Here is a 12,799-nt window from a genome sequence, read left to right as displayed (position 1 = left end):
CTCTTAGAGACCAGGTTTTACATGGCCAGGAACCATCTCTCTATCCTGCTGAGTGACCACACTGTTCAAACTCTCCAATCATAGTTTGCACCCCCTTAGTTACCTTGCTTAGTACAGTTTTTGTTTGTTTGTTTGTTTGTTTGTTTGTTTTTGGTCTTTTAGGTAAGCTCTGCACCAGCATGAGGCCTGAACTCAGGATCCCAGAACGAGAGTCATAAGCTGGGTACCTGGGTGGCTCAGTTGGTTAGACAACTGCCTTTGGCTCAGGTCATGATCTTGGAGTCCCAGGATCCAGTCCTGCATCGGGCTCCCAGCTCCCTGGGGAGTCAGCTTCTCACTCTGACCTTCTCCCCTCTCATGCTCTCTCTCTCAAATAAATAAATGAAATCTTTAAAAAAAAAAAAGTCACAAGCGCTACCAATGGAGCCAGCCAAGAATCCCCTTGCTTAACCCATTTCTGCCTGAGGAAAAGTCCAATAACACTCTCACCCACAGTTTCTAGCCACCATCCCTCCCTGACCCAGCGCACCTGCTGATCATGCAGACTGCTACCTCAGGGGCCCTTCTGGTCACCCATGTCAAATAATTCTAGGACCCTGTGAGTATGAAAAAATATTTTCCTTTATAACAATCCTTTTGATGTCTGTGCCTGTGAGTATCTGCCAAACCAAGTCCAGGGAATCTTATTGAACAACTGGTACAGCCGCCAGGACGAGTCACAAGGAGAGGATGATACATCCTCCGGCTGCTTGAGCTCATCAACAGGACCCAGGAAACCTAGCAACCACCTATGGGACACCACTGCTTGTTGGCATGTTTGCTGCTTCACTGCGACTGCATTCTGTTGTTTTTGTCCAATACAGCCAAGATTTCTCAGCCTAAAATCTGTGCTCCCGGCAAGAGCCGTCATACAGAGTGAGGTCTTCGGAGCCCCGCCCCAAGCCTAGGGGAGAGCAGATTGTGTTGCCCGACTGCCCCGAGGGCGTCTGGGATGCTAGACTGTCAAGGCTGGAACCCGATCCAGTTCCGTTCTCCCCACAGGGAACGGATTCACGCTACATGTGTGGACGCAAAAAGTGAAGAATTCACAAAGCTGTGGAAATTGAAACACAACACGAGAACAATCAATGGTCGAGCAAGGAAGTCGAAGGGAACTAAAAACTAATCTTGAACGGGAAAAAATGAAAACTACATGTAACAAAGTGTGAGATGCCGCAAATTTAGTTGTCAGAGGACACTTGTACTGAGCACATTAAATGAAGCTTAGAGAGAGATCCCAAATAGCAACCAAACTTTAACCTCAGGGAAGAGGACTGAGAAAAAAACCACTAAATCAAAAATTAACTGTAGAACGAAATAATATGGATGGAAGAAAAATGAAGTATAGAGGGACAACAGAAAGATCAACAACTCTTTATTTTCTAAAGATTTACTTATTTTATAGAGATAGCACAAGCCAAGGAAGGGACAGACCAAGAGGGCAGAAGAGTCCTACGGAGAACCCGTGATGAGTGCAGAGACCGATCTCATAACCATCTCAAAACCTTGGGATCATGACCCTAGAAAAACCGAGGTGACTGCCTAACGAACCGTGCCAAGGAGATAGATACCCCAAAATGAGACTTCCTTTTTAAAAAGACAAGCAAAATTGACATGTTTTAGTTAGACTACCATACAGAAGTAGGGAGGAATCCAATTAACAAAATCAGAAGCAAAAGTGGAGACATTACAAGTATTACCATAGAAATATCCAGCCTGTCCCGCCCACTGCCTTTTTCTTGGGGACCCTGAGCAGAATAGGAACTTCATCCTTCAGGCCAATCTTTTTCCTGTCTGTGTTCCTCTCCCTTTCTGCCCCAAAAAAACCGCAGACAAGGTAGGTAGGAAAATGGGCCTACAGCCATGTGGACCCCCACACAGGGCCAAGGACACACGGCCCAGGCAGCTTGAGCCACACAAAAAGGACCCAAGGGCAGCCGCTGGCCCCCTGAAGGAAAACCCTACTTGTGGCTCCCTTGCTGTTGGAGGGCTGCCACACTGTGCCGACTACGGTCGCATGTGGTCGCGACGTCCCACACTAACACTGGGGAGATTGGAAAGTGGGATCCCCTAAGTGACCTCAAAGATGTGGTGAAGAGCACCGAGCCCCGCAGATCCCCGCAAGGGACCCGACAAGTGCCAAACACGGCCACAGGCAGGGCCGCCAAGGGGCACTGATGGGACCGAGGACAGCGTCGCGGTGCACTCTGGCCACTCGCTGTGGCCAAGAGGAGCTCCGCAAAAGAAAGGATATTCCAGGACGCCTCTTAGGATGGTAAGGCAGGCATGACAAGGGTCGTAGCAATAGAGAGACGGACCCCTCCAACTGGCACTTCACGTCGGAAACACAGTGTCATTCACTCCAACTACTGCGCGGGCCAGTGTGAATACTTTCTAGAGTGGACGGTGGAAGGAACATACGCAGAAGAAACTAATGGGGATGCTGGTGAGGGAGACCACACAGGATTCTTGCTGACGAAAGCCCAGAGGGATCAGGCAGCACCTGGGGAAGGATGGCCATCCTACGTGGATAACTAGGATGTCCCCGATGGAAAGACGGGGTTCTGGCTCAGCTCACCAAGCAGAACTCTTCCTAAAACTGATTTACAAGGAGGTTCACAGATGACCCTTGGAGAAAGCTCGGGAGCGTGACTGAGGTATGGGAAAGGAGAAATGGGGAGACCCAAGGCCGGTACTCAGGCAAAAGTTCTAGGGAGCAAAGGGCTGCTGGGCAGGTAAGACACTGTGTGCAGTGCCCACCCGTGGTCCCCTGCCCTCTGTGCACAGTGTATGCATTAGTGATGCGTGCAGAGCAGCGGAACGGTGTCACAAACAGTGCCACTTTACCGAAATCAATCACTGACACTCATTCAGATGGTGAGACATGCTTTATAAGGGACCTTGGCAATAAGTATAGGGAACTGTGACCTTGGGATTCCTGAATTGGGAAGAGACTGGCTCAGCTCTAAATACAGCCTGGACAGTTGTCACTATGGAATTTCATGTAATACATGAGTTTCTTCAGCCGCTGAGTTTGTGCCATTTCAGGGTAATAAAAAAAGTTCCACTAATCAGTTAGAAATAAATTATTATAGTTACAAGACAAGAAATACACAAATATTACTCTTACAATTTTTAAAAAGATTTTATTTGACAGAGAGAGAGAGAGAGAGAGAAACCGTAAGAGAAGGAACGCAAGCATGCGGAGTGAAAGAGAAGCAGGCTTCCCGAAGAGCCAGGAGCCTGACGTGGGGCTTGATCCCAGGACGCTGGGATCATAACCTGAGCCAAAGGCAGATGCTTAAAGAATGAGCCACTCAGCTGCCTTACCCTTACGAGTGTATTTTAAAAACTGAGCTATCTTACTCGATCAACCTTTAAGACTCTTGTACGTCATTGCCTGCATCAACAGAGTAAGAGGCAAAATACAGAAAAGAAGAACATAATTACAAATCAGATATCTGACAGAGTGTCCTACTCAGCATAATTCAGGAGCCTCTACAACTCCACAAGATCAAATAGCCCCATTAATATGGGCGGAAGATTCAACACACATTTCTCTAAAGAAGGTACACAAATTCCAACTAGCATATGAATAACGCCCAGCAGCACTAATCGTCAGGCAAATGCATATCAATACCACAGTGATACCTTATCTCACAGTATCAGAAGAGCCAGTATCAAAAAACAAAGGGAAAAAAAACGGCTCTCTTCCTGGCAGTGGCACTGCGTGCAGAGGTGGCAACCCTGTGTTACTAGGCATCAAGACTGAGCTCAGACCTTTGGTGGAGCCCAATATCATTAAGAAGAAGACCAAGAAGTTCATCAGGCACCAGTCAGACTGACACGTCAAATTAAGCGCAACTGTCAGAGACCCAGAGGCATTGAGAGTGTGGTGAGCAGGAGATTCAAGGGCCAGATCTCCATGCCCTACGTTGGTTGTGGCACCAACAAGGAAACAAAGTACAAGTTGCCCGGTGGCATCTGGAAGTTCCTAGTGCACAACGTCAAGGAGCTAGAAGTGTGGCTGATGTGCAACAAATCTCCCTGTGCAGGGATTGCCGTGGTGGAAAGAGCAGCTCAGAGGCCATCAGAGTCACCAGTGCAGCGCCACACTGCACAGCAAAGAAAATGAACAGACAGCTTGTTGTGCCTGTCATTTTTATGCTAAAAAAAACTCTAAGACTACAAAAAAAAAAAGAACAAAACATGACTATTGCTGGGGGAGATGGAATGGAGAGTTAAGAACATAAGACAGTGTGGGTGATAATGTGAGTTGTGTGCTCTCCTTGATAAAAACAGTATAGAAGTTACTCAAAAAATATGCAAAGAGAGAATATCACACGATCCAGGAATCCACAAGTTAATACTTGTGGTATTAACCAGAAATACTACAGGTAGAGTTAGAAACACATTTGGACAACTACGTTCATTGCTAATTTGTTCAAATCTGCGAGAGACGGAGCTGTCCCAAAAGAAATCGCTAGGAGAATGGAGAAGGAAACAGGTGCGTACATACAGCGCCATACTCTGAGGCCTTCAGGAAAACAACAACAACAAAAACCTTAAAGATACTATGGCATGAACGCACATCAAGGACATTTAACTCAGTATAATATCCCCGTCACAGCAAAGATAAATCTGTTTCCCCCACTTCTTTAAAGCATGGTACCACCGGCAGGTTCGCCACTACGGAGAATGAGGTCAGGACATAGCGGTAACACGATGTGGTTTCCTACGCAGAGCCACGGTCAGAGGAAAGTACACTCGATGAGCGATGCACATAGGGACTCTGCAGTTGAGCTACACACGAGGGGGGTGGAGGGGGATGGAGACAAGACTCACTCTGAATATAGCAAGAACAAATGTGCAATTGTTTCAGTGATTTTTCTTTATTTGTCCGTGTGAGCAATGGTACCAAAGAGCAGAGGAAGACAGTTGTTCAATCGAAACTCCTAAGGGGAAACATCAATGATAAAGAGGCTTCTGGATGAGCGTCCTCTGTGGACCCTTGTAGAGGACAGGTCGACGGGATGTGAAATCATGGGCAGATGGTGAGGATGACACACACGGTCACATGTCCGAGCGATCAGCAGTGGAGGGTGCAGGATCTGGGGAAACACACTCAGCGTTGTGGGAATGGCAGCTCCATTTGACCTGGACGTGTGCGGAGTCTAAGAGAAGGTTCAAGGCTGACCTGGTATGGTGAACAAAGAATTCTCTTCTCCAAAGAGCACCTGGAAAGGCCTGGAAGCTTGGTGAGAGGTCTGGGCAGAGGTCCAACCGCAGTAAGGCACCGAGGCGGGGGCGGACCTCTGTACCAAGGTATGATGCGCCTCTGAACCGTCAGGGTCGCACCGCGGGGCCGTGGACCACGCGGCTCATGGAGCCACGCACAGTGTGGAGGAGCGATGTCACCCGCCTTGTCCTGCGGGAGCACGTCACAGCGACGCTGCTGTGGGAAAGGAGCATTCAATGACCTTTTTGGACAAGGGAATGTGGACATTCCTTGGGACCCCAGCATAAGATCTAGGGACCTCCCACTCGGACATCTCAGTGCGGGACTGACTGGGACCAACTCCAAATACAACGTAGGACGTGTGTAAGGACACGAGGAGACCATGCGGACTATGCGGCGAGATTACTAAGAAGGAACGTCACGGTAAAGGGGTTTCGGGCCGAACCGCCTACCGTGAGGCTTGCAGAGGGAGAAGGGCGTGGCCAAGTGTCACCTGCGGGATGAAGATGCCTGAGGATCCCGACTGCATACCCAGCACACTCAGATGGGACATTTTAATGAAAACCATTTAGTAGGGCTCCTTCATACTTGGTTCATAAACGAGTGCATACATGAGCCCTACGTGACCTGTTAGAAACCTGAGTAAGTGTACTGAGGTATGAAACAGTTATCTCCAATGACTACCTGGTATAGAGCTTCGGTACGGTAAGAAGAACCATCCCGATTTGGTGTCACCTACTGAACCGATGTGCTGTGCGATGGGGGACAGTGCAGAGTGAAGGGATCGGGCAGGGAAGGCCCCAAGTTAATGCCAGGTCAGGAGCCTGGATTCAGAGCGTCAGGGAACTCCACAGTTAACTGGCATGCAAAGACCGCAATGAAGAAAAGGAAGTGTAAGGACACCTGTTAAGATGGTAAGAAAGGCTTTGCTCAGTCCTTCGCAATACATATAGGGACCCGTGCGCCTGGGGTTTACAACTGCGGAAGGGACTGGGTTCACCTCCCAATAGATCCTGCGCAGTTCTGACCACACATTTTCTATAAGTACATGGGTTTCATTTAAGCCACTGAGTTTGTTGCAACTTGTGTGTGTGTGTGTATGTTTGTTAATACTGATATATACTATATATCATAGTATATATACTATATTTCACATTGGTATATTGGTATATATTTCACTATAGACTATATTTCACATATATACTACGTTGCACATTGGTTACTGTCATATTTTTAAAATAAAGAAAGAATTAAAGAAAGAAATAAAGAATTAAAGAAAACGCACAGTAACAGTTTATGAGATGCAGCGAACGCAGTTTTCAGAGGACATTTCTATTGAAAACGACTATCCTTAGAATAAAGAAAGATCTCTAATAACAACATAACTTTGGTGTGAGAAAAGAATAGGGAAAACAACAAATTAATCAAAATTTGTCTACAGAAAGGAATAATACAGATGGAGAACTCGAGGATCTAGAGACCCAAGCACAACAGACGGGATAGAAAGGATACAGGTTCCCTTGAACAAAGATAAACGACATTGACAGCTTTCGTTACAGGAACCAAGAGAAAACGACGGAGGCTCCATTCAGTACGATCTGGGACGAAGCCGGCACCTTCAGCTCCCACCACAGAAGGACAAAGCAGCAGAAGAGACGACTATAACAATTCCGCACCCACAACAGGACAGCCTCTAAGAGGCGGTTAGATGCTAACTTTGTGCTTCTCTTGACCTTGCTTTGACAAATCCGCCATCCAAACTCGGTCCCGCAGGGACCTCTGCCCCCCGCCTGCTGACCTCGCAGCCTGCTTCCCCTCTGGCCCTGCTCGCCAGCCGCCTCCCCGTGTTAGAGGTCCGCAAGCAGAATCGGAACTTCTTCCTTCAGGCCAATCTTTTTCCTGTCTGTGTTCCTCTCTCTTTCTGCTACAAAAAAAAAAAAAACAAAAAACAAAAAACAAAAACCGGCAGGTCTTACAGGAAGGACACAGGAGTGCAGGTGTGTGGAGCCCCTCCCAGGGCCAAGGACAGAAGTCCCGGATTTCTCAGTCACCCAGATGAGATACAAGGGCAACGGTCACCCACTGAACGGAAACCCTGCTGGTGGCACCCTTGGTGCTGGAGGGCTCCCGCGCTTGCTGACTACCGTTGCATGTGGCCCCTAGGGAGCTCAGAAGGTAGGGTCGCCCCAAACGACCTAAAAGATGCGATGAAGAGTGCCAAGCCCCACAGAACCCCGCATGGGACGCAGCCGATCCCCAAACCGGCTGCGTGCACTGCCATGAAGGGACCACCAAGGAGCGCCGATGACGCTGAGGAAGGCATTACGGTGCGCTCGGGCCGCTCGCTGTGGCCAAGAAGAGCCTCCGCAGAAAGAAAGGATATTCCATGACACCTGTTAGGACGGTAAGGCAGGCATGACACGGATCGTAGCAATAGATAGACAGACCCCTCCAACTGGGACTTCACGTCAGGGACACAGCGCCATTCACTCCAACTACTGTGCGGGCCAGTGCGAATACTTTCCAGAGTGAACGGCAGAACGAACATACGCAGAAGAAACTAATGGGGATGCTGGTGAGGGCGACCACACAGGATTCTTGCTGACGAAAGCCCAGAGCGATCAGGCAGCACCAGGGGAAGGATGGCCATCCTGAGGGGATATGTTGGGTGTCCCCACATGGATAGACGGCGTTCTGGCTGAGCTCACCCAGCAGAACGCTTCCTAAAACTGATTGACAAGGAGGTGCACAGATGACCCTCGGAGAAAGCTCGGGAGCCTGACTGAGGCGTGGGACAGGAGCTTCAGTGTCATGGGGGAGGCCCACGTCCTATGAGAAGCACGTGCTCCAGGGAAACTAAGGGTTGCTGTGCTAGTAGGAGTCCACGGAGAGTGCAGCCCAAGTGCCCTGTCCTGAGCACACAGGGCACTCGTTAGTGATACGTGCAGAGCGGCAGAACTCTGTCACATACAGTGCCACTTTACCGAAAACAAATAGTCCCTGACACTCGTTCAGATGGTGAGACACGCCTTATAAGGGACCTTGGCAGTAAGTATAGGGAACGACTTTGGGATTCCTAGAATGGGGAGAGACTGGCTCAGCTCTAAATACTGCCCGGGCAACTGTATTTGCTGCAATTCATGAGTTTCCTCTAGCCGCTGAGTTTGTGCCATTTCAGGGCAATCAAAGTTACAGTAATCAGTTAGAGATCAATCGTTATATTTATTACACAAGAAATACACAAATTTACCTTTGCAATTTTTTAAAAACACTTCATTTATTTGACAGGGAGACTGTGAGAGAGGCAACACAAGCACGGGGAGTGGACGAGAGAGAAGGAAGCTTCCCACAGAGCCAAAAGCCCAATGTGGGGCTTGTTCCTAAGACCATGGGTTTGAGACCTGAGCCGAAGGCAGATGCTTAATGAATGAGCCACTCAGGTGCCTTACCCTTATGAATGTTTTTTAAAAACTGAGCTATGATACTCGATCAACCTTTAAGACTCTTGCACATCATTGCCTGCATTAACAGAGTAAGAGGCAAAATACGGAAAAGGAGAACATAATTACAAATCAGGTATCTGACAGAGTTTCCTACTCAACATAATTCAGGAGCCTCTACAACTCAACAAGATCAAATAGCCCCATTAATATGGGCAGAAGATTCAACAGACATTTCTCTAAAGAAGGTACACAAATTCCAACTAGCATATGAATGACGCCCAGCAGCACTAATCGTCAGGCAAATGCATCTCAAAACCACAGTGATACCTTATCTCACAGTATCAGAAGAGCCAGTATCAACACAAACAAGCAAAAAAAGCAGCTCTCTTAGCCCCCACTGGCGCTGGGTGTGGAGTTGGCAGCCCTCTGTTACCGGGCATCACGGCTGCCCTCAGACCTTTGGTGGAGCCCAAGGTCATTAAGAAGAGGACCAAGAAGTTCATCGGGCACCACTCAAACCGAATGTCAAAAAGAAGCGCAACTGTCAGAGACCCAGAGGCATTGAGAGCGCGGTACATGGGAGATTCAAGGGCCAGAATTCCATGCCCTATATTGGTTTTGGGACCAAGAAAAAAAACAAAGTACAAGCTGCCCAGTGGCATCTGGAAGTTCCTAGTGCACAAGGTCAAGGACTGGAGTGCGGCTGATGTGCAACAAATCTCCCTGTGCAGTGACTGCTCACGATGTCTCCTCCAAGAACTACAGAGCCATGGTGGAAAGAGCAGCCTGGAGACCATCAGCATCACCGATGCAGCGCCACACTGCGCAGCGAGGAAAATAAATAGACAGCTTGTTGTGCCTGTCATCATTGTGTTAAAAAAAAAAAACAAAAAACAAAAACTATAATACCACAAAAAAAAGAACAAAACATGACTATTGCTGGGGGAGATGGAATGGAGAGTTAAGAACACAAGATGTTGTTGGTGTGAATGTGAGTTGTGTACCCTCCATAAATACAGTATAGAAGTTACTCAAAAAATATGCAAAGAGAAAATATCACACGATCCAGGAATCCCACTTGTGGTATTAACCAGAACTACTAAAGGAAGAGTTAGAAACACATTTGGACCACTATGTTCGTTGCTGAATTATTCAAATCCGCAAGAGATGGAGCTGTCCCAAAAGAAATCGCTAGGAGAATGGAGAAGGAAATGAGTGCGTACATACAGCGCCATACTCTGAGCCTTCAGGAAAACAACAACAACAACAAAAACCTTTCAGATACTATGGCATGAATGCACATCAAGGACATTTTACTCAGTAAAATAACCCTGTCACAGGAAAGATAAATCTGTTTCCCCCACTCCTTTAAGAATGGTAGCACTGGTAGGTTCACCAGCACAGGGAATGGCCTCAGGATATAGCAGTAATGTGACGTGGTTTCCTACACAGAGCCATGGTCAGAGGAAAGTACACTCGATGGGCAATGCACATAGGGACTCTGCGATGGGGCTTCACACAGGGGGAGAGTCAAGACTCACTCAAAATATGGCAAGAACAAATGTGCAATTGTTTTGGTGATTTTTCTTTATTTGTCTGTGTGAGCAATTGTACCAAAGAGAGAGGAAGACAGTGGATTGATCGAAACTCCTAAGGGGAAACATCAAGGATAAAGAGGCTTCTGGATGAGCGTCCTCTATGGACCCTTGTAGAGGACAGGTCAACATGATGACAAATCACGGGCAGATGCTGAGGATGACACACACGGTCACATGTCCGAGCGATCAGCAGTGGAGGGTGCAGGATCTGGGGAAACACACTCAGCGATATGGGAGTGGCAGCTCCATTTGACCTGGACGTGCGCGGAGTCTAAGACAAGGTTCAAGGCTGACGTGAGGTGGTGAACAAAGAATTCTCTTCCCCAAAATGCGCCTGGAAAAGCCTGGAAGCGCGGGGAGAGCTCCGGGCAGAAGTGTGGCCGCAGTAAGGCACCGAGGCAGGGGGCGGACCTCTGTACCAAGGTACGATGCCGCCTCTGAACCACTCAGGGGTGCACTGCGGGGCCATGGACCACGCGGCTCACGGAGCCGCGCACAGTGTGGAGGAGCGATGTCGCCGGCCTTGTCCTGTGGCAGCGCGTCACAGTGACGCTGCTAAAGGAAAGGAGCATTCAAAGACCTTTTTAGACAAAGGAATGCAGATGTTCCTCAGGACCCCAGCATAAGATCTAGGGACCCTCCTGCTCGGACATCTCAGTGCAGGATTGACTGGGACCAAGTCCAAATACAACGTAGGATGTGTGTGTGGACACGAGGAGCCGTGTGGACTATGCGGAGAGATTACGAAGAGGGAACGTCACGGTAAAGGGGGCTTCGGGCTAAACCAACTACCATGAGGCTTGCAGAGACAGAAGGGCGTGGCCGAGTGTCCCAGCGGGATGCAGACGCCCAAGGATCCTGATTGCATACCAGCGCACTCAGATGGGACATTTTAATGGAAGCCATTTAGCAGGGCTCCTTCATACGTGGTTTAGAAACAAGTGCATACACGAGCCCTACGTGACCCTTTAGAAACTTGAGTAAGTGTACTGAGGTATGGAACCTTTGTCACCAATGAATACCCGGTATAGAGCTGCGGTACGGTAAGAAGAACCATCCCGATTTGGTGTCACTTACAGAACACAGGTATTGTGCAAAGTAGGAGACAGTGCAGAGCTGAGGGATGGGGCAGGGAAGGCCCCAAGGTAATGCCAGGTCAGGAGCTTGGATCCAGAGCTGCAGGGAACTCCACAGCCACTTGGCATGCAAGGACCTCAATGAAGAAAAGGAAGAGTAAGGACACCTGCTAGGATGGTACGAAAGGCTTCACAATGCATATAGGGACCCGTGCACCTGGGATTTACAACTATGGAAGGGACTGGGCTCACCTCCCAATAGATCCTGCGCAGTTCTGACCACACATCTTCTACAAGGACATGGGTTTCATTTAAGCCACTGGGTTTGTGGCAATTTGTGTGTGTGTGTGTGTGTGTATTTATATGGATACATATGTGTGTGTGTGTATGTTTGTTATGTGTGTGTTTGTTAATACTAGTATATACTACCAGTAATAAAAAATATGACAGTAACTAATGTGAAATCAATTAGTCTATTTATGCACAACCAATACCCAAACACTGTACTTACAAATTATGAACAATAGACAAACGGGACTACAACAGATTTTAAGCATCTGCTCGGCCAGGGAAGCAATCAAGGCAGTAAAGGCAACTCACAGAACGGGAGTTATCGTGACAAAATCAATCAGGAGCACACACACACGTGCACACTAAAGAAAACGCAGAGTAATGGTTTATGAGACGCAGCAAACGCAGTTCTCAGAGGACATTTCTACTGAAACGACTATCCTTAGAATAAAGAAAGATCACTAATAACAACATAACGTTAGAGTGAGAAAAGAATAGGGAGAACAATGTATTAATCAAAAATTGTCTACAGGAAGGAATAATACAGATGGAGAACTCGAGGATCTAGAGACCCAAGCACAACAGACGGGATAGAAACGACAGGGTCCCTTGAACAAAGATAAACGAAATTGACAGTTTTCGTTACAGGAACAAGAGAAAACGACGGAGGCTCCATTCAGTACGATCTGGAACGAAGCCGGCACCTTCAGCTCCCACCACGGAAGGACAAAGCAGCAGAAGAGACGACTATAACAATTCCGCACCCACAACAGGACAGCCTCTAAGAGGCGGTTAGATCCTAATGTTGCGCCTCTCCTTGACCTTGCTTTGACAAATCCACCATCTAAGCTCAGTCCCTCAGGAACCTCTGCCCTCCGCCTGCTGACCTCGCAGCCTGCTTCCCCTCTGGCCCTGCTCGCCAGCCGCCTCCACGTTTTCAGAGTCCGCAAGCAGAATCGGAACTTCTTCCTTCAGGCCAATCTTTTTCCTGTCTGTGTTCCTCTCTCTTTCTGCCACACACCAAAAAACGGCAGGTCATGCAGGTGGGACAACGGGACTGAAGACGTGTGGATCCCCTCACAGGGCCGAGGACACAAGCCAGGACCGCTTGGA

At 48.2% G+C, this 12,799-nt stretch overlaps 1 pseudogene; it reads left to right on the top strand.

Moving 5' to 3' along the window:
• The first annotated feature begins 7,485 nt into the window (after positions 1 to 7,485).
• LOC123391677 lies at positions 7,486 to 9,649 on the top strand (annotated as a pseudogene).
• The last annotated feature ends 3,150 nt before the right edge of the window (positions 9,650 to 12,799 follow it).

This window comes from Mustela putorius, unplaced genomic scaffold (assembly GCF_011764305.1).
Source record: "Mustela putorius furo isolate JIRA1106 unplaced genomic scaffold, ASM1176430v1.1 tig00000275_pilon_pilon_pilon, whole genome shotgun sequence".
Lineage (NCBI taxonomy): Eukaryota > Metazoa > Chordata > Mammalia > Carnivora > Mustelidae > Mustela > Mustela putorius.
This window is presented reverse-complemented; position numbering and strand designations above follow the sequence as displayed.